At 43.0% G+C, this 21043-nt stretch overlaps 1 protein-coding gene and 1 pseudogene across 2 annotated transcripts in view; both read left to right on the forward strand.

Annotated features, from left to right (window-relative positions):
- The window catches only part of DOCK8 (dedicator of cytokinesis 8), a 209058-nt gene that overhangs the window by 14696 nt on the left and 173319 nt on the right, over nt 1–21043 (forward strand). The window lies entirely within an intron of this gene.
- LOC131812753 (importin subunit alpha-1-like) lies at nt 2789–8478 on the forward strand (annotated as a pseudogene).

The raw sequence follows: 21043 nt of genomic DNA on the forward strand, positions 1-21043 counted from the left end.
CCGGAAAAATATTGAGGACAAGAAGAAGACAGAAGGCCAGAGAAGCATGTTGGCTAACATTGCTCCCCTTTAAGGAACTTTCCCAGAAAAAGGAAACTGGACATTTGCTATCTATCACATTTGGTGGGATCCCTCTGCCTACAAGGGAGGTTAGGAAATACAGTTTTTAGTAGCCCAACACGTTGCCACCTCCAACAAAACCTGGGTTGAGTTAGAAGGAAGGGGATAATAGCTATTGATAGTCAATTAGCGGTCTCAGGCATAGTCCCCCTCCCTGCACATTGCAGTGGGCATGAATTAGTGATAGGACTTCCATTGTAGCATCATGCCACCCCCAGCCCATTAATACTCGTGTCAGATTCAGGCTCATCGAATTCCATGATCCTAATGAGGAGGGATGATCCAGACCTAATGAGCTAGGCCTCATGAGGAGGGTTTCCTGGACTTATAGGTCCAGTATGATCAGGGTAAAAGAGCTGTCATAACAAGTAATTCCAAAATCTCAGTGAAATCACCCAACAAACATTTCTTTTATATTTATGTCACAGACTGACACAGGTTAGGTGGCTCTCCTCTAAGCAGTGGCTCTGAGACCTAGGAAGCTTTGATGTTATAGCTTGGCCATCTTGTAACTTTTAGATTACTCTGGTATCATTCAGCCAATGGCCAAAATGAAGAGATAGAGAAAGACTTTGTAGCTCATCGTTAAATACCTCAACTTAAAAGTGGTACACATCTCTTCTGCTCACGTTACATGGTGAGAACTACTTATAAGGCCTACTGATAGGCAAGGAGAGCTGGTGAATACGGTTCTTGTCTGGCAGTCACTTGCCAGCAACAGATCCTCCCTGGGAATGGGGAACATGAATCTTTGGGGGTCAACTAGCCATCTCTGTCACAGGGCCCCAGTCATAAATGAGGGGCTGTTAACCAAATGTCAGTGAACATATGGATAGGCCTGGTTTGCTGTGCTGTTGTCAGATAGATGAAGACCATGGGGTCTATGTCACAGGGATATGGTGTGGAGACAACCAGAGAAGCAATATCCAAACGTCTATAGCTAAGCACCTGAGATTCCAGATGGAACCACTCAGAATATCAGGCATACCCATCCTTTAAGGCAGGGTGGCTGACAGTAGGAAAAAGAAAAACAATTTAAAATCTCATTGAAATTGAGGACACTACAAGTACCATGTGAAAGCGAATCTTTTCTAGAAACCCCACAGATTGGTAAGGAGCCCAGTTGCTCAGCGCTTTTTTTTTTTTTTCCTGAGAACAAGCATTTAAAAAGCATTTAAGGAAAAACCAGAAGATTAAGATATTTTTAAAAGCTTTTGAGTGATTAAATGAGAATTTTTTATTTGACAGGAAATAAGATGTTATCTAAGAGAAAGAAGCATTCTAAAACATTCACTCCCACTGGAGGGGTAACCTTGTGATGGTCCCAGCTCCCCTCTGTGACAGCATTTTGATGAGAAGCTGAGTCACGTTGCTTTTTGTGACTGGCTTACTTTGGGTTTGAGGAATCCTCTTGTTTGATTTGCCTTTTAATCATTTTAGTAACCTGTGAAATCAGTCTTCTCATTCATGTTATCCTTTGTAGTAATAAACAACTCAGAAAGCCCTCACTGCAGGGAGGAGAGAGCATAGACCTTCAAGTCAGAAACGTGGGGAGGCAAACAAATCTGATTCCTGTCCTGCTTCACTGATTCTCGGTGGGAGCATCTTGTGAAAGTTCTTTAATTTCCCTGAGTCTTAAGTTTTTTCGCCTGTAAAACAGAATAATACCTATGTCATTGGGTCAAATGATAAAATCCCTATGAAAATGGTACGTAAGTCAAAGAGCACAACACACATATTAATGACACATTAATAATTAATAATTAATGACACATTTCTGTGATTCGTCAACGTGTCTTGTGTGATATACCTGCAACCAGGTATCCAGCTAGGAAGGTGCTCAGAAAAGAAAACTAAGAGTGAGCACGGACAAAGTGAAAAAACAGCAAACACAAAGGATAGAGAAGTGTTAAAAACAGCTACCACCACAACATAAAGTCAGGTTTCAACCCATTTACAAAGCCTGTCCCCCAGAACACGCACGCACTTGTACCCATGCACACACGTACACGCCACACACGCATTGTAGCTCACTCAAATGGAAAGAGATGTAAAGGCCAAGGGGAAATTTGGACCTTAAATTTCCCCATGACCTCACATCTTCTGAAAACCGAAAGAGGTGGTAGACACACACTGTTGCCTTTTCCAAAAAGTAGCTTCTGGGGAAAATCAGGGCAGTTCTGAAAGTCTGCAGAGGGAATGGTAGAGCCACTTAGATAAGGCTCATCCTGGGTCCAGGGATGTTTTATATGAGAGATGGGGAAGAAATATGGGAGGGCAGAGCCGTTCAGAGAAGATGTGGTTCATCCTGAAGATGACCTAGAAGATGACCTAGAAAAGCTAGAGTTACAGTTTGGAGACTGCAGACCTGTTTCCTAGACTTTCCTTAAGTGAAAGATGGTTTCTTATGACTAAAGCTCTATGTGCGAATTATAGAAAAAGCAGGAATGCACATGAAGCAAATATTTTTAAAATATTTTTTAAAAGATTTTATTTATTTATTTGACAGACAGAGATCACAAGTAGGCAGAGAGGCAGGCAGAGAGAGAGGAAGGGAAGCAGGCTCCCTGCTGAGCAGAGGTCCTGATGTGGGGCTTGGTCCCAGGACCCTGGGATCATGACCTGAGCTAAAGGCAGAGGCTTTAACCCACTGAGCCAACACCCAGGCACCCCATCAAGCAAATATTTTATTTCTAGGGGTGCCTGGGTGGCTTGGCCAGTTAAGTGTCTGACTCTTGATTTTGGTTCAGGTCTTGATCTCAGGGTCATGAGATTCAACCCCTGCATCAGGCTCTGGGCTGAGAGTGGAACCTGCTTAAGATTCTCTCTCTCCTTCTGCCCCTTCCTCCTCCCTGCTTGCTCTCTCTTTCTCTCTCTCAAATAAATAAATAAATAAATAATTTCTAGTTCTTTGACCAAAAGTTTGTCACTTTTAATAGCTTGATATATATATATTTTTTTCACACAATTATGTGCATATTTTTTACAAAATTGGAAGCAGACTTATAGACTATTTTGTAACCTGCTTTTTAATTTAAAAATATATTATGAACTTTTCATGTCACTAAATATTCTTGCATGACATTTCTAAATGAGTGCATAACATTTCATTGTGAAGATAGATTGTTATTTTTTTTTTCTTCTTGAATGATTCTTCAGTATAAATGCTGGAAATTGAACCGCAGACTCAAAGGTTATTCAGTGATTTATATAGCTGCCCAGTTGTCTTCCTGGAAGGTTTTGTGTGACATCTGTCTTTAGAAGGAAATTTAATTTAATTTAGGAAATTTAAAAAGATGGCATTCCTGAACTCTACCTTAATTCTTAGGGGGAAGTACCAAAAGATGGTTTATGTTCAAATAGATACAAACAGGTAAGATCAATTTTTTATAGATACCTTCAAGTAAAAAAATCAACCTTGAAAGATCGAACTGAAACCATTATTGTGATTGAGTCAATGAACCCAAAGATAAATTTGGTTTGGACAAATACTATTAATTCATGAAGTTTCCTGGTAGCCAGTTTTAAAGTGAATGGTTTTCTGGATAGTCTCAGTCCTATTTGAGGGCATCAGTATGCTGATATTAGTTACCAACATTTCCAGCTGTATCAAGAATCTATAAACTAGCCCTCTTGAGACAGTTAAGTGCATATGTTCTTAAAGAGAATACAATTATATAAACGTATTAGATCACCTAGAAAAAATAATTTATTATGTACACTTTCTTTTTTGTTGCCAGAGTTATATGCTATTTACATTTGAGTCTGACATTCGGAGGCGCCTGGGTGGCTCAGTGGTTTAAAGCCTCTGCCTTCGGCTCAAGCCATGATCGTGGGATTGAACCCCATGTCAGACTTCCTGCTCAGCAGGGAATCTGCTTCTCCTTCTCTTCCCCTCCGCCATCACTCAGTCTCCCTCTTCTCTCTCTCTCAAATAAATAAATAAAATCTTTAAAGAAAGATCTGGCATTTAATTCTCTATTATATCCCCTTACTAATTCATTAATTAACTCAACAACTTATTTATTCATTCCTCCATTTGTTCATGTGACAAATATTTACTTGAGCACATACTATGTGTCAGGTACTGTTTTACCCTTGGGGGATATAGAAAGATCCTACCCTCATAGAACTTAGGTTCCAATGAGGAAAATAGATAACAAATACACAGATCAACATATAATATAATGTCAAGTGGTGTTAAGTTGCTGTGAAGAAAATCACACAGGGTGAGAGCTTTGGAGACACCAAATCATTTTTAGAGCGAACACGAATGAATGTTTGAGTCACGACTGGGTTCCAGTGCCCATTTTACCGCTTCCTGATCAGCTTTGAGCAAGTCCCTTAGTTTCTCTGGCCCTCAATTTCCTTATTTATTCAAAGATACTCTTGTATTTCCTAGTGTTGTTAGGGGGATTAAATGCGATTCTGTAGAAATTGCTTATCACGTTGGTGTTTGAGAAATATTATTCCTCTTTCTTCCTGTCTTTTGGGAAAGGGAAAGGGAAAATGATTTGGTATAAATAATTGAATTCTCATGTGAGATGAAGAAACTAGCGTGTTCTTTATTCCATATTTAAGGAAGGGATGGGTAAAAATTTTTTCAAGTTTTTTTTTTTTTTTCTGAGCAAAATCAAATACCAGCTTCTTCTCAGGAGAGAAGGGCAGAGTGAGCCTTCGCATACTTAGACGACCTCTAACATCCCTTTCAGTGCTGACAGCATTTTGTCCTCCCCTACTCCATCCACTTGAAAGGGTGAAGGCCAGGCGCCAGACTCTCCTTGATAAGAAATAAAAAATGATAGTAATGTGACTATGAGTTTTTTTAAAATTCTGTTTTGCTGAGAAGTAGAAAGATCAGTTGTATACGGTGTCTTCATTGACAGGGGGAGACTGATATAAACTGGGGAAGCTGAGAAACCAGTGGTGTGTTTCTCGCTGTGCCAGAAGGAAAGAGAGATACAATGTGGTCACTAATAATTATTTTAAAACATTAAATCTTGGGCCGTCTGGGTGGCTCGGTTGGTTAATAAGTGTCTGCCTTAGGCTCAGGTCATGATTGCAGGGTCCTGGGATTGAGTCCCACATCGGGCTCCCTGCCCAGCAGGGAGTCTGCTTCTCCCTCTTCCTCTGCCCCTGCCCCCAGCTTATTCTCTCTCTCTCAAATAAATAAATACATAAAATCTTTAGCCACACTGTCCTTGGGGTGATCCGTGCTGGACGATTTTAGGACAGCTGACCCGCTCTGGCCTGCCCTGGACCACCTCCCGTGGAAGACTGAGCTGGCCATGTAGCCTTCTCCCTTTGTCTCATAACCATGACCAACAAGAATGTTAATTCACCAGCTGCTCAGCTTAACAGATTCAAGAACAAGGGGAAAGGCAGTACAGAAATGAGGTGGTGCCGAATAGCTCCTTAGCTGAGGAAAGCTAAGAAGGTTGACCAGATGCTTTCAGCTTCTGGGGGGAGCGTAAGCTGATTTCCTGATGATGCTCCCTCAGCGCTGCAGGAAAACCACAACAACTAGGGCACTGTAAATTGGTCTGTTGATGACATTGTCAAAGGTAAACATAGCAACAAATTGGAAAGCCACCTCCAGGCTGCTCACATTGCTAGGAAACTGCTTTCTAGGGAAGAACAGCCCCCCTCCCCCCCACTCCGTAGATGCCATAATCCGGGCTGGTTTGATTCCAAAATTTGTGTCCTTCTTGGGCAGAACTGACTGTAGTCCCATTCAGTTTGAATCTGCTTGAGCTCTCACTACCATTGCTTCCGGGGCATCAGAACCGACCAAGGCTGTGGTAGGTGGAGGTTCTCTCCCAGCATTCATTCCTCCGTTGGCAACTTCTCATGCCCACGTCGTGGAACAAGCTGTGGGAGCTCTAGGAAACACTGCCGGTGACGGTTTGGTTTTTCGAGACTTGGTTATCAAGCACGGTGCAACTGACCCGCTATTGGCTCTCCTTGCAGTTCCCGACATGTCGTCTTTAGCCTACGGTTACGTACCTAACCTTACGCGGACACTTTCAAGACTTGTGGTAACAAGAATCCTGCGCTCCTGAGATGCTCTTGAGCTGATTCTTCCTACCTCACTTGGTCTCCCGCATCATGATGATCCAGAAATACTAGCAGATCCCTGCTGGGCCATTTCCTACCTTCTGATGGTCCAAATGAATGGTCTGAAATGGTTGTGAAAACAGGAGTTGTGCCTCGGTTTGGGAAGCTTCTAGGAGCTACTGAATTGCCCATTGTGACTCCTGCCTTAAGAGCCACAGGAAATACTGTCCATGGGACAGATGAACACACCCAGGTGCTAATAGATGCAGGAGGGCTTGCTGCCTTTCCCAGCCTGCTAACAAACTGTCAAGCCAATGTTGAGAAGGAAACTACATGGACAGTGTCAAACACCACAGCTGGCCACCAGGACCAGACAGAGCAAGCTGTGAATCATGGGTTAGTCCCCTTCCTTGTTGGTGTTCTCTCCGAGGCAGATTATAAGACTCAAAATGAAGCTGTATGGGCTGCTGAGAAACTAGGTGACATGGAGACAATATAATGATGGAAGAATGCGGAGGTTTGGACCAAATGGGAGCTCTGCAAAACCACAAAAATCAGGGTACAAAGCTTCCTTAACCTTGATTGAGAAGGATTTCTCTGTAGAGGAAGAGGGAGATTGGAAGGGTGTGCCAGAAACTGCCTCTGAAGGCTCTCGGTTCCAAGTTGAGGGTGGCACTCCTGGGACCTTTAGTTTTTAGCTTGTACACCTGAGGCGGAATGTGGTTTGTTGTGTGCTCTGTTTGGTCGGAGTTTGTCTTACGGTTTCTCTGCTAAGAACTCCTTTTCAGTGTGGTTTGTTATTGAAGCACCTTTTACAACGAAGATCTACTTGACCAGTTCTAGACTGTACAAACTGTACAGAGCTTCTCCTCTCAGTGGGCTTCTTATTTCTATGTTGAATCTTCTCTATTGCAGTATTCTTAAATAAAGATTAAATTCTACCTTTTTTTAAAAAAATCTTAAAAAACCCTCAACATTAATTCTTGTACTGATGAACACCTGCTATGTCCTTCCCATGCGTGTAATTATGTGTATTATTATATATTCATATGCATATAATTATGTCTTCTAGTATTAAATTATGTTGTTATAATTCTATAGTTCTCGTAATAGGCTCACGGGTGAAGGGTGTTCTTCTGATCCCAAGGTGTGGATTTGGAAACAGAGGCTGGCTCAGGTTATGCAGTTGTGAGTGGTAACGCAATGGTGGAAACCCAAGTGTAGGAAACCCAGCTAAGGCCAGACCCGTGTGGTTAACCCCTTGCTTCTTGTCATCGCCAGCACCTGCTGCCCACAAGCTGGCTCACCTGCCCACATCAGTTCTCACTGTGGCCCGGCCGTGGAATTTGTTGAGATTGTTTTTTCCATATGCCATGATATGTTTAGTTTTGCCTCAGATGGGCGAGCGGATTAGCTTTCAAGAGAGATGGACCGTCTCCACTCTAAACACAACTAGACGTGACCTTCCCGCATCTAAAAACATTGTGGTAGAATCCCTTCATCACTGCGCACATACCCTTTTATGGGGTTGGTTTTCTTTTTCTTTTTTTTTTTTTTTAAAGATTTTATTTATTTATTTGACAGAGAGAGATCACAAGTAGGCAGAGAGGCAGGCAGAGAGAGAAGGAAGCAGGCTCCCTGCTGAGCAGAGAGCCTGATGCGGGACTTGATCCCAGGACCTTGAGATCATGACCTGAGCCGAAGGCAGCAGCTTAACCCACTGAGCCACCCAGGCACCCTGGAGTTGGTTTTCTAATCTTCCTATTAGAGTGGTCAACACTGACTCAGTTTTCCTCTGGAATTAGCTATTGAGTAGAGATGCATTTTCAAACTTAAAAATTCTTTTTTTTTTTTTAAGATTTTATTTATTTATTTGTTTGACAGACAGAGATCACAAGCAGGTAGAGAGGCAGGCAGAGAGAGAGGGGGAAACAGGCTCCCTGCTGAGCAGAGAGCCCGATTCGGGGCTTGATCCCATGACCCTGAGATCATGACCTGAGCTGAAGGCCGAAGCTTAACCCACTGAGCCACCCAGGCACCCCTCAAACTTAAAAATTCTACCTTCCCCTGCCCCCAAAAGCCCTAAAACTAGGACGGATGTCCTAAAAATACTGCCCTGCCTTCAGAGACTTAATCAACTCAGTGATACAATGCACGTAACTTGATTTTCAGACGGAAAGGAGGAGAATGGGACGTTGGGAGATGACCTCTCTGTATTTTGGTGTAACAAGTGGTGAAACACCTCATTTGAGATGTCACTGCTGGGTTCCACCAACACTGAGGTGTTCTGTACGTCCACACTCAGGCTGTACCTTGGGCTTGTGTCCCTGGAGCCCCGGAGGGACTCCTCAGTTGTTTGGTTATTTTCCCCTATATTCTCCTTGGTATGCATCTTTTTTTTTATTTTAATTTTTTAAAGACTTTATTTATTTATGAGAGAGAGAGAGAGAGAAGGGACAAGCAGACCTCATGCTGAGTAGAGCCCAATGCAAGGCTCTGTCTCAGGGACCTGAGATCATGACCTGAGCCAAAATCAAGAGTCAGATTCTTAACAGACTGAACCACCTGGGTATGCACTTTTTAAAGTGCATCACCCTGTTCTTTGGTCTCCAACACTGAACTTTCTATCATCATATGGCCTGGTTCATTTACCAGATTTATTTGGTCAATATCATATTTCTTCCTTTCAAAGAAACACCATTGGGGTGCCTGGGTGGCTCGGTGGGTTAAGCTGCTACCTTCAGCTCAGGTAGTGATCTCAGGGTCCTGGGATCAAGCTCCACATCAGGCTCTCTGCTCAGCAGGGAGCCTGCTTCCCCCCCCCCCCCACCCCGCCTGCTGCTCTGCCTACTTGTGATCCCTCTCTCTGTGTCAAATAAATAAATAAAATCTTAAAAAAAAAAAAAAAAAAACAAGAAACACCATTCACCTATGTGAAGAGCTCTCTCTCTTTTTTTCTTTTATCTGACTCAAATACCAGAGCCCAGAGAAAATCGGGACGTAAGTGAGGTTGCCTTTAGACCCCCTCCACCTTCCAATTCCCGCTCCACCCATTTCCAGAATGTTCTGGGGTTCTCATCCAGACATGGTGTCCAAGGGTTCTAACTGTACCTTTCTTTTCCCCCAACCCCCTAAAAAACCAGCCACTGGCTGATGCATTCTTCCACATGAATTGGTTTGGGCTGGTATGGACTCAGAGTGTTATTACTCATGACTTAGCTGCATTTCGACTGAGCTAAATGCAGGGTTGCTGTCCGAGGAAGCAGAACTAACTCTGGAAAGTAGGGACTTTCCACGGACATCGTCACCTTAACAGATGGGCATTTGTGGCCTGATCTTGCTACCTCAGCCTGGGTGCTGGAGTTGGGTACGGGCACCACATGTGGCCTTACTGGAGAAGGATTACACAGAGCAGGGAGGAATGCGATGCCCCATCTTCTCCTTTCTCTCTTGAAGCCTGGTTGTCTTTGTAACTGCTCTTTCTGCTGTAATTACCTTTCCTACCTGAGAGCTCCCAAGACAGGGTGAAGGCCCAGGCAAAGGACTGTGGGGAAGATGCCTAGGATCTTGGGCCGGGGCCAAGAACGGCAAGCCTTCAAGTCCAGAGCTAGCCCTATGGCATGACCTTTTGGGGACAGATCTTCCTTCACCAGAGTGTTCACATCATCTCGAATTTGCCATGGTGAATTCTCTCCAACCGTAGGCTCTCTACAGCAGCACAGAGACAAGCCTCCACCCAACACATAGCCTGCCTCTGACCACAGCTTGTCCCTTCCAAAGGTAAATGCAAGAGAAAAGTCAGTGATGTTTTAGATGGTTGTCAGCTCCCATTGGACAGCCTCAGTACATTTTCCTTAAAAACGTTTAAAATACAATACCAAACCTTTCTTTTCTGTGCCTGGTCAGTGAGAGTGTATCGAGTCTGCCATGTTAATTTTGACCTTTCAGAGAACATGCTGTTACTTTTAATTATAGCATCGAGACAATTCGTAGCATCCTGAAAACTCCATGAAGTTGCTGTTGGCCCAAAGTCCCTCTACCTTATTCTATTTTATTTATTTTTAAATTTTTATTTATTTATTTGACGGATCACAAGTAGGCAGAGAGGCAGGAAGAGAAAAAGAGAAGAGGAAGTAGGCTCCCCGCTGAGCAGAGAGCCCGATGCGGGGCTGGATCCCAGGACACTGAGATCATGACCTGAGCTGAAGGCAGAAGCTTAACCCACTGAGCCACCCAGATGCCCCTCCCTTATTTTAGGCCACAGGCTGTATAAGCAGGAAGCACGTCTTGGGACCATCGGAACCTCTCAACAGGATTCCACACTCTAAGGATCTTTTAAGTTGTCCTGTGTCTTGGACAAGCATTTACTGTATCTTGAGGGGCATGTGGAGCTCAAGACGTGAGGGCAAGAGAGGGCTGAGTTGTTTATTATTAAACTGACAGGAAACAGCCCAGGCTCATTTGCTGCTGCTTTCAGCTGGGCAAAAGAGGATAAATTAATTGCTTTATAGAAATTCCTTTCTGCATTCTTTAGGAAAAATTTTTCCATGTAAGCTAAATGATGAAACTGAGCAGTTTTGGGCTCAACAACTTTGACATTGTCCCTTGAAAGAATGAAACAATTAAAGAAACTGATTTCCTTGGAGAAAAGGCCAATTATAATAATATAGGTACTCTGCAGAAAATATTCACAGCAGCCTCATCACACGATCCTGTAATACCATGTAATATTGGGTTTTTCCTTGCTGGGATTTCCCCACACCCCCTGCCTTTTTTTTTTTTTTTTCCCTTCAATGTTTTAGGCATACGATGTATTCACTGAGCACACCTAGGGGATCCTTTCCCTCTCATTTTTAGAGTTATCCCAGTACCACCATTTGGGAATAAACAACATTGAAAGGACCCAAAGGGGAAGAAAACCAATTAAAAAAAAAAAAAACAACACAAAATCGAGGGCAGTTGGCTAAGAGAGTTGGCAGGATGTGTACAAGCCCAGGGAGGGGTTTCATGAAGAAGGAGAAGGTCACTAGTATCTGATGCAAAGAAAGGTCACGTTAGAACAGGGCAGGAAAGAAATCACTGGTTGCCCAGGGAAGGGTCATCAGTGGCTAGATCAAGGATAGCTTCTGCAGAGGGGCGAGGGTGGACGCCTCCTCAGGGCCGGGCAAGGGAGCAGAGAGGAAGTGGAGGCTTGGCGGTCAGGGCCAGGGGAGAGAGGAGCTTGACGATGAAGGTTTTCCTTTCAGATGGGACTGAATTGAGCCGGTTTCTAGGAAGAAGCAAGGAGTCAGGGAAAGGAGGGTGCTGGCCAAGACAGGGTATGATGCTGGAATCAAAACTGAAATAAAATTTCTGTTCTGGGTGCCTTTTCTGCCTTCCCCATCATCCCACATCCCGGACAAATATTTGGTGCATGAACAGATTTTGGACTTCGAAGAGCTCCCCTTTTCTTGTGCTTGGGATTTGTTCCTTGGTGAAACACAAAGGGACAAAACTGTACATACAAGAAGAAAATGGTATTTGGTGGAAACTCTCCCTTCCCTAATTGCTCTTAAATCCTTTGCCCGTTGCTCGTATGGGTATTTGAATGACGTTTGGAATAAATTCCAAGGCTGCTTACCCCTGGAAGGATTCATGGTGTTGGAGCTGAGTTCAAAGTCTCAAAAACAAGCCAAAGCCTGTTCCTTTCAGTAGTCAGGATAAAGTTTAATATCCTTCTTCGGAAAGCTTTCACGCGTTAAGTTTGCCACTGCTAAGCTGCCGGAAAGGGAAAATGCCAGAAGTTTAACTCCTATAGCAACTTTCTGGTGCAAGTTACATAACCGTTCTGGATTTGAAAAGCGCAGGTAATAATACCTACTTCTTGGGGTTGTTGTGAGGATTAAATGGGCCAATTAATACAGTCCCTGTCAGACAGTAAATATGTACTAGGTGAGTAATATTGGTTACGGCAGCGGGCTTTTCCAGGTTGTAAGGGTTACAGACACTGTCAGGTTACCTCTGTTCATAGTGGAAAGAAATCACTGGTTGCCCAGGGATTCCTTTAAATATAAAGGATACACCACAAGGTAAGGAGAACAGGAGACTACTTACTCAGCACACTGAGTCTGCAAATCTAAGGGCAATTCTTTTTTCTCTCTCTCCCCCCTGTGAGCATTTACAAACTGCAGGTTTCATATGAAAATCCAAATTTCCAGTAGCACTAGGCATATTCTGCGGCTCTGTCTGGAGCTCAACAGTCCCTCACATCTGCACACAGGTCTGGGATCTCAGGTTTGTCAAGATTAGTGCCAATCCCTGCCAAAAGTAGACATGGGCCCGAGGCCTCCATGTAAGGCCATGCAGGTTGCTCACTGTGCAAGGCACCCAGCTATGGGGCCAAATATGGGCTAAGTTCCTATGATCTGCAAAGGGCAGTTATTAAACCCTGACAGATTTGGGACTTGGGGTCTCCTTTTCTTCTTGTCTCTACCTGCTCTACCTTCCTCATCTGCTCGCCCTGCTGCGTCTTTCTGTCTCATGGCCTCCTCTCACTTGTAGCTTCTACTCCTTGACTCCTTCTGTCTGGGTGTTTCCGCACCTGTGCCCACCCCACCCCCCAAATCAACTAACTGATTTGCCCAAGATCGTACAATTAGTAGGTGATGAAGACGGATTTGAGCCGAGCTTATCCCTTGTTGGAAAATGATTACTGTGTAAGTTAGCATGAAGACATTGAAGATAATTTCTTATTAGATTTGCTTATTAATATGATTTTTTAAAAGATTTTATTTATTTATTTATTTGACAGACAGAGATCACAAGTAGGCAGAGAGGCAGGCAGAGAGGGAAGGGGAGGCAGGCTCCCCGCTGAGCAGAGAGCCCGATGCGGGGCTCCATCCCAGGACCCTGAGATCATGACCTGATCTCAGGTCTTAAGCAGAGGCTTAACCCACTGAGCCACCCAGGCACCCCTTAGATTTGCTTATTAAAAGAAATTCTCATATAGATTTCCTTGTTAAATGAGGACAGGCTTTATTGTTAACTTTTATGCATAACCCACATGCATTTAAACTGACTTGTCATTTCCTGGTCTAAGGAAAACTCGGAAAGGGGCCAAGTTGATCCCAGGGCATTCAAAGGTGCTAAGTGCTTTGTTCTGTCCTTGGCACAAGGGTTTGATTCAAAGGTGTATTTGTCTGGGACCAGCCGTGAAAACCTGGTTTTACCTTCTTTACTCTCTGTCTCTCCTGGCGAAGGACCGGACCTGCATTCTCTCATCATTGCGCTTTGGAAGTCATTATCTTCCTCAGCCCCCGAGGCCCCCGTGGGATGGTCTGGGCTTCATTTCCTCTGAGTTCCCGTACGCAGTTAGCGGAAGCAGGGTGACATGAACAGTGACCTGACACCACGGCCAATTTCGTTTCTGTGTTATTCTCTCAAGTGACTAACCATTCAACCCAGTGAAACACTTCCTTTATGCTTTAGAGGGGTGGGAATTACAAGCATAGGTCAGGGATTCCCGACACCTTGAAGTCATAATGCACGGATTTCTTCTGACTTAACGATTGTACTTAAATGCAACTTTCTATAGGAGCAAAGACCGCCATGGACTTTCTTGGGCCTTAAGAGAACCGAATTCTCATCTCATCTTTGCTTGTTAGTTTAGGCAGTGGTTCAACCTCACGGAGTGTTTTCTGACTTGGCCCTTCCCCTCCCTGAGTACTGTGCCCTTGTCTTGCTCACTTCCCAGGCAGTGAGGCTCTGGGCAGAGAAGGTGGGCCTTTGCAAAGTTCTAAATTTATGCCAAAATAAGATCCTAGCAAAGCTGGAGACACGTTCCCCGTCTTCTTGTGGAGAAGACCTTGGGCTTGACCAAAATCGATGTGACGGGAAGAGTTGTGTGGGTCGGCTTTGCACCCCTGATGTGTGATAGCTTCAGTTCAGAAATCAGTTTTAGGTTTTTCGTTTCTAAAATCTCATTCATGTTAATGACTGTGTATTAACGTCACCTCAATGGGCTCAGTGCCAAGTCACTTGGTGCAAAAGGATTTGAACACCCTCAGGGATCATAACTCCACACTGAGGCATGAGAAAAGGAGTAGCCAACATTTTGAATTGTGTTCAAATGCAAATTTTTGTAAAACATGGGAGTATTCAGGAACTGGAGAAAGTTAAAGCTTTACGTTATTCCCCTGTGGATGGTGAGAAGTAAAGCTATTTTCTCGTGTGTTTAATATTTACGTAACTGCATAGGAGTTTAGTTTAATAGGAACCACAAAATCAACAGTAAGATACATTCTCTTTTAAATAAGATTTTATTTGTTTATTTGAGAGAGAGTGAGAGGAAGAGAGAGAGAGAGAGAGCACAAAAGTGGGGGCAGAGGGAAAGGGAGAAGCAGATTCCCTGATGAGCCAAGAGCCCGATGTGAGGCTCGATCTGGGGACTCCGGGATCCCGACCTGAGCGGAAGGCAGACTCTTAACTGTCTGGGCCACCCAGGTGCCCCACGTGACGAACCCTTTTGTAAGGGAGGAGCAAAGGAACTTATTTTTATAACTGGGTAGAGATGACATCAAGGATCCAGCATCAGGATTTTTATGGCCTGTAGTGGATGGAAACAAGAATGAGGCTCCTTCTGAGACCAGCCGGAAGGACTGTTTACGGAAAAGACAAAGAACATGGGGGCCTCCTGACAAGTGCTGGCAGAGGACGAGTGTTCCAGCCAAGCGGGTGGGAATGTGCCCACCCAGCCCAGGGAGACCCCTGCGAGAGAACACGGGGCTCCTTAGGTCAGAGGCTACGTAGGCCTCAGAACTGGCTCCAGGCCCTCAGGTCTTCTCTGCTTCCCTTCCCTTTTCTGGAAAACGGGGCTATTACTTATCCCGCGGGAGAGCTGTGTGAGGGCGAGTGCGGCTTTACAGAATGTGTATAATACTCAGAACTTATAAGGATGTGCATTTCAGAAGCCTCGGGGAGGTTTCCTTTGCTCTGAGCTGAATATGTTAGTTGAGGTGGGGTCTGGTCCCATATTCTTTTTTGGACAATTCTCCCTCATTTTGGCCATCTCCTGCCTCCAGTGAAGGCACCAAAATGTTCTCTTGCCTCAGATGCCTGCAGTCATGAAACAGCAGGACCCTGAGCTGAAAGCTCACTGGCTAGTGTAATGCTTGGTTCAGAATAAGGACGCTTCTTACAAAATACAGAAGCCCAGGCATCAGGGCTCATTTGCATATATGCTTCTCAAGGGCAGGGGACCTTTGCTGTTCTCACTGTGGAACCTTGACAAGATGGGTGCTTAATAATTGTTGAAAGAAGAAATCAAGGTCAGACGTCTGGGTTTTTGTCTCCCCTTTCCTTCCTAGTCTTCCTAAGAAATTCTCTTCATTCTACAACTTTCCTGATCTGCTCTCCAGAACATTGGCCCTTATGGACCGGTCTTCCTCCTCCCCCACTAAAGAGCTCTTTTTGTTTTCTTTTTTTTTGGAAAAACATTTTATTTATTTATTTGACAGAGAGAGAGAGAGAGAGACAGCGAGAGAGGGAACACCAGCATGGGGAATGGGAGAGGGAGAAGCCAACTCCCCGCTGAGCAGGGAGCCCGATGTTGGGCTTGATCCCAGGACCCTGGGATCATGACCTGAGCCAAAGGCAGACGCTTAACGACTGAGCTACCCGGGCACCCCTAAAGAGCTCTTTCCTCAAGTGAGCAATAGTTAGCCATTAGTAGCTTCCTGACTTAGGAACAATGCGGTTTCTCTAGCGTAAGAAGCATGGTTCGCATCCCCCAATCTATAATAAATGTTGAGGGGCACCTGGGTGACTCGTTTAGTCAGGTAAGCATCTTACTCTTGGTTTCACTCAGGGTCCTGGGATCAAGCCCCACATTGAGCTCCACACTCAGCGCAGAGTCTGCTTGAAGAGTCTCTCCTTCTCCCTCTGCCCCTCCCCCCGTTTACCCGCTCTCTCTCTCTCTCCTCAAGTAAATAAATAAATAAATAAATAAATAAAATCTTTAAAAATAGGTATGATTAAATAAATTTTGAGGGAAAAATAGCGGTAGTTTGGGTTTGGGGATTTGGTTATTTTGGGGTGCATTTATTTGTAGAAAATGGCACATTTTGGCTAAATCTGAGGAGGAAATATAATCGTTGGTCAATGAATGTCTGTTAGCATCTTGATTTTCAGCTTAACTGGGTAGGCAGGGTTCGTTAGGCTAAGGGAGATGGTCAGATGGCGGAGTCCAAAGTCTGAGGGTGGGGGAGTTAGAAGGCAAGGGCAGGATGGCCGGTGGAGCTCCAGGTTCTTGGCTCACGTCAGAGAAGCGGTTCTCAGGCTTGAGAGTACCTCAGACTCACTTGGAGGCCTTGTTAAAACACAGAAGGCTGCGCCCCCACCCCTGAGTTTAGGCCTCAGTAGGTCTGGGGTGGGGCCCAAGCATTTGCTTTTCTAACAAATTACCGGGGGATGCTGATGTCGCTGGTCTGGGGACCACACTTTGAGAACAGTTGCCATATAGAAAGGATAGGAAGATACAGCTGATCTTACTGGCCTCTGCTTAGTACATGTGTCCCCCTCAAGCTGAAGCTGGGTTCGAGAGCAAACAACATCTTTCTCAGTCATCCCAGTAAATTCCACAATTTAAGGAAGGGGAAACCGACAAGAAAGGAAGGGGTTAAAATCATCCCGTTTCACCTCAGAGTAAAAGGCATTTTTGTACTTCACAGCTGCAGTCACCTTCGGGGGTAGAGGCCACAAGTCTCTGGGGGTCTTACTGAAGGAACTTCACTAAGACACAGACAGGCTGCCAGTTCACTGCCTTGGCTGTGTATCCGAAAACAAATAGCCTTATTCTAGGGTCTTGGATGGAAAAAGAGTGTGTGACCTCTCAGCGGCCAAGGATCTGGCCAAGCCCAGGACCAGTGATCTGGATAAATCGCAAGTCAGAATGGAGAAACGAGGTGCTTTGAATTAATGGCACCCAACAGTGTTTGTTGAGTTTAATGGAATTCAGGTGGATCAGAAGGGGAACATAAGGGCTCGAAGTCTCCTGAGAACACAGTTTTATTTAGGAATTCCAAGAGACGAAGGAACAAAATAATAAAAGAGCCCTCAAGAGACTCTTAAGATGCTCAGGCCCATTCCTATGTCTCAGCAGAAGAATTTATGTTATTTAGAAAGCTGACGACATTGTAGCTTAAAAATGTGTGTGTGTGTGTGTGTCTGTGTGTGTGCGCACGCGCGTGTACATAGTTTCTGTCACAAAATTAGGGCAGCCACAGCACAAACTATACGGAAAAACAGAAGAGAATAGAAGAAAAGATTATTCTTGTCTCTCTAACATACTTGTGAACAGCATTTCCTGCTAGTGGTTTTCCTTCTATGTAATTTTAAATTGTGTATTTAGATTTAAAAATATATTTTTTTAAAAAGCTTATATAATCATAGTGTCTAAGAGCCCAGTCTCTGGAGTTGGATAGCGTTGGTTTCAAATCCTGACTCCAGACATTTCCTGCCCTGAGTTTTGTACTTGTCCGATGGGGGAAGACACTCCATTCACAGTGCTGCTGAGGAAATTCGGTGGAAAGGTCCACATCCCGTGGTCAGCGCAGAGCCAGGCCTAGAGCAAGCACTGGATCCATATTGGCATAATTTTCTGTTCTCACTAAGAAGCCATGCCTACGTTCCACAATCCTAATAATTGGTAATATTATCGACATCTAGAAACATGCCTATTTTTATTTCATGAGTCTGGTAAGATTTCATTCCACAAATTCTTCTGTGGTTCAGACTGTGCTTGGAAGAGGTTCTTTGACCAGCTTACTGAGAGCTCTTATTCCTTGGTTTTTCCTCAGAAATTAGACTCATCGAGGAGCAGTCCAAGCCAAAACATACCAATGACCATTGGGCTTGGAAAGTTTGGTTCATTTGCTCCCTAGCAGCCTTAAATTCTAGCAGCCTTGCTAGAGAGCAAATGAACCATTTGGAGCTTGGAGGCTGCTTCCTCCAAGACCACAAACTCTGTATCATTGCAGGCATCACTTACAGCCTTGTTGATGGTGGGTTGCTAGGGAGACAGGTGAGAAACCGTGGGTGGAGAGAGGAAGATCTCTTACCTCTTGGACAAACAGCTGTAAACTCAGGCTTAGCCAAATCTACATCTGCAACCTGGACCTATCATTTCTGCCCCAGACCTGCTTATCCTTTCACCAACTTGACTGCCGCTGGGTGTCCTCTTGGGACCACAAACCCAGAATGTCTGAACCAAATCTTCAGGCTGACAGAAGGTAACCACACTGTCCTGAGTTTTCTAGTTGCCCTGTAAAGGAAGGGATTAATTTTTAGATAGAAGCTTCCTGCCCGTAAAGGGAAGAAAAGAGCTCATCATTGAAGACCTTAGTTTTGTTTTTCAGATAAACAGATCTTGACACTACAGGACAATTATAGGTACAATAAGCAGAATAGCCAGCTGGCTCATGAACTCCTTAAATTTGATGCAAACATGTTGTTCATTCTCTTATACTGCTAAAGTGTTAATTGATCAAATAGTATGAAGAACAAGTATGCAAATCCTTTGGCCCAGGAATTCCACTTCTAAAACCTTATTCCACAGCTATACTTATAAATGTGTGAATTAGCAGATGTGTCATTTACTGAACGTTATTTGTGCTGGCAAAAAGTTGGAGACAACATGGGAATGTTGTCAAGTTAAGTCAGTTAAATGGATTGTGGTAAATTCATACAATGTAATACTCCTTCATTAAAAAAATGAACAACTGTTGTGTTCCCATTTGTGTACAGTATTGGGGAAAGAATATGTATATATGTATTTGCATCTAGACTGCATCTGTACAGTAATATCCACAAGACACTATTATGTAGATTGTCTATGGGGAAGGAGCTTGCATAACTGGAAGACAAAAGTGAGAGGGCAACATTTTATAATGTTCTTTTTTATATTTAAAAGTACAAAAAATATTACATACTCAAAATAAAAATAGGATAGTTTACAACTATATCTAGATATTACATATAATTTTTCTTTTTTTCCTTTTTGGTTTATAACTAGTTTTTAAAAATTCGTTTAATCAGCCTATGTGTATAAACACAAAGGAGAGGTTTAATATTATTCCATCTGCAAAAATTAGCAAATATTTAGAAAGCTAGTATTTTTTTTTTTGACTCTGAGTTTAATTCTACTGTGGTGTGAGACTACCTGTTCTATGTGATTTCTGAACTTTGAAATTTGTTGAGACTTGATTTTTGGTTCAGTATATGGTGACTTCTGATAAATGGCACAGGAAGAATGTGTACTCTGTCATTAAGTGTAGATTTTCTGTATAAGTGAAATAGATCAAGTTTGTTTATTATCTTCAAATCTTACATATCTCTGATTTTTTGCTTTACATGTTCTATCACTTACCAAAGGAAGTATGCAGAATTCTTTCACTAAAATTATATATTTGATGTGTCTCCTCTTCTGCAGTTCTTGCTTTATATGTTTTGAGCCTTTATTACTTGGTGCATACACATTTAAGATTACTACATCTTTCTGCTGAACTGACTTCTGATCATTCAAAATGTCCTCTTGACCTTTTGTCACAGTTGTTGCTTTAAAGTCCTTTTTGCCATATTATTGTAGTTACACCAGATTTCTTTTGGCTATTTTTGCCTGATTTTTTCCCACCACTGTGTAAGGAGTTTATCTAGGCATTTACCCAAGACAAATAAAAAGAAGATGTTTCTAAAAAGGTTTGCCCATGAATGTTAATAGCAGCTTTATTTGTAATAGCTAAAAACTGGAGAAAACTCAAATGTCCATTAACAGGTGAACAGATAAACAAAGGGTCATATATCCACACAGTGGAAATCGTCTATAATGAAAGGAATGAACTACTGAGAGATGCTACAACATAGATCTCAAAATAGTTAGGGAAAGAAGCCAGAAAAAAGGAGATCTATTGTATGATTCTATTTATGTAAAATTCTAAAGAATACAAACTTATCTATAATGATAGAAGACAAATGAGTGGTTACCAGGGGAGCAATGGGTTGGGGGAAGGAGGGAGATTAAGAAGTGGCAGGAGGAAGTTTTGTGATTGCAGTGACGGTTTCATGGGTGTAGTTTGTGTCAAACTTATAAATTATCCACTCTAAATATATGCAGTATATTGCATGTCGGTTATGCCTCCATAAATCTGTTAAAAAAGAAAAGTATATGTGTCTCTTGTAAGTAGCATAAAGTTTTTTTCTGTAATCTGATGATCTTTGTCTTGTAATTGGTGAATTTACTCTAACTACAGTTAATATAATCACTGACATGTTTGAGTTTGTTTTTTTCCCTGCACTCTTTCCTTCCTAAGACTGAGATAACTTATCTCAAACATGATGCTAAACCATTCTACCTATTTCCCTGGGTCATTCTAAGGAATGAGATCATTAGATGTAGAAGTCTCAGTGAGTTATAAATCATTGTAGTTTTCAATTTCTTTCCTGGTTTTCAGGAATGAGCAAGATGAATCCTAGATAAAATTCTAAAGCAGATGCCCCTTTTCAACAGAAAGGTTTATATTTTGGCAGATTGCCTAGCCCTTTTTTTTCACCTTTTGAACCCCTTCATTCATTTCTCCCGTGCCTTTTGGCAAGCATTAATCTGAGTCTGTATCTATGAGCTTGTTTCCGGTTTTGTTGTAGATTTCATATGTAAGAGATATCATACAGTATTTGTCTTTCCTTGTCAGATTTATTTCACTTATCATAATGTCCTCAAGGTCTGTACATGTTGTTGCAAGAGGTAAGATGTCATTCTTTCTTTTACTTTTTAAAAATATTTTATTTATTTATTTTAGGGGGGGTGGCAGACAGAGGGAGAGAAAGAGAGAAAATC

This window comes from Mustela lutreola, chromosome 12 (genome assembly GCF_030435805.1).
Source record: "Mustela lutreola isolate mMusLut2 chromosome 12, mMusLut2.pri, whole genome shotgun sequence".
Classification (NCBI taxonomy): Eukaryota; Metazoa; Chordata; class Mammalia; order Carnivora; family Mustelidae; genus Mustela; species Mustela lutreola.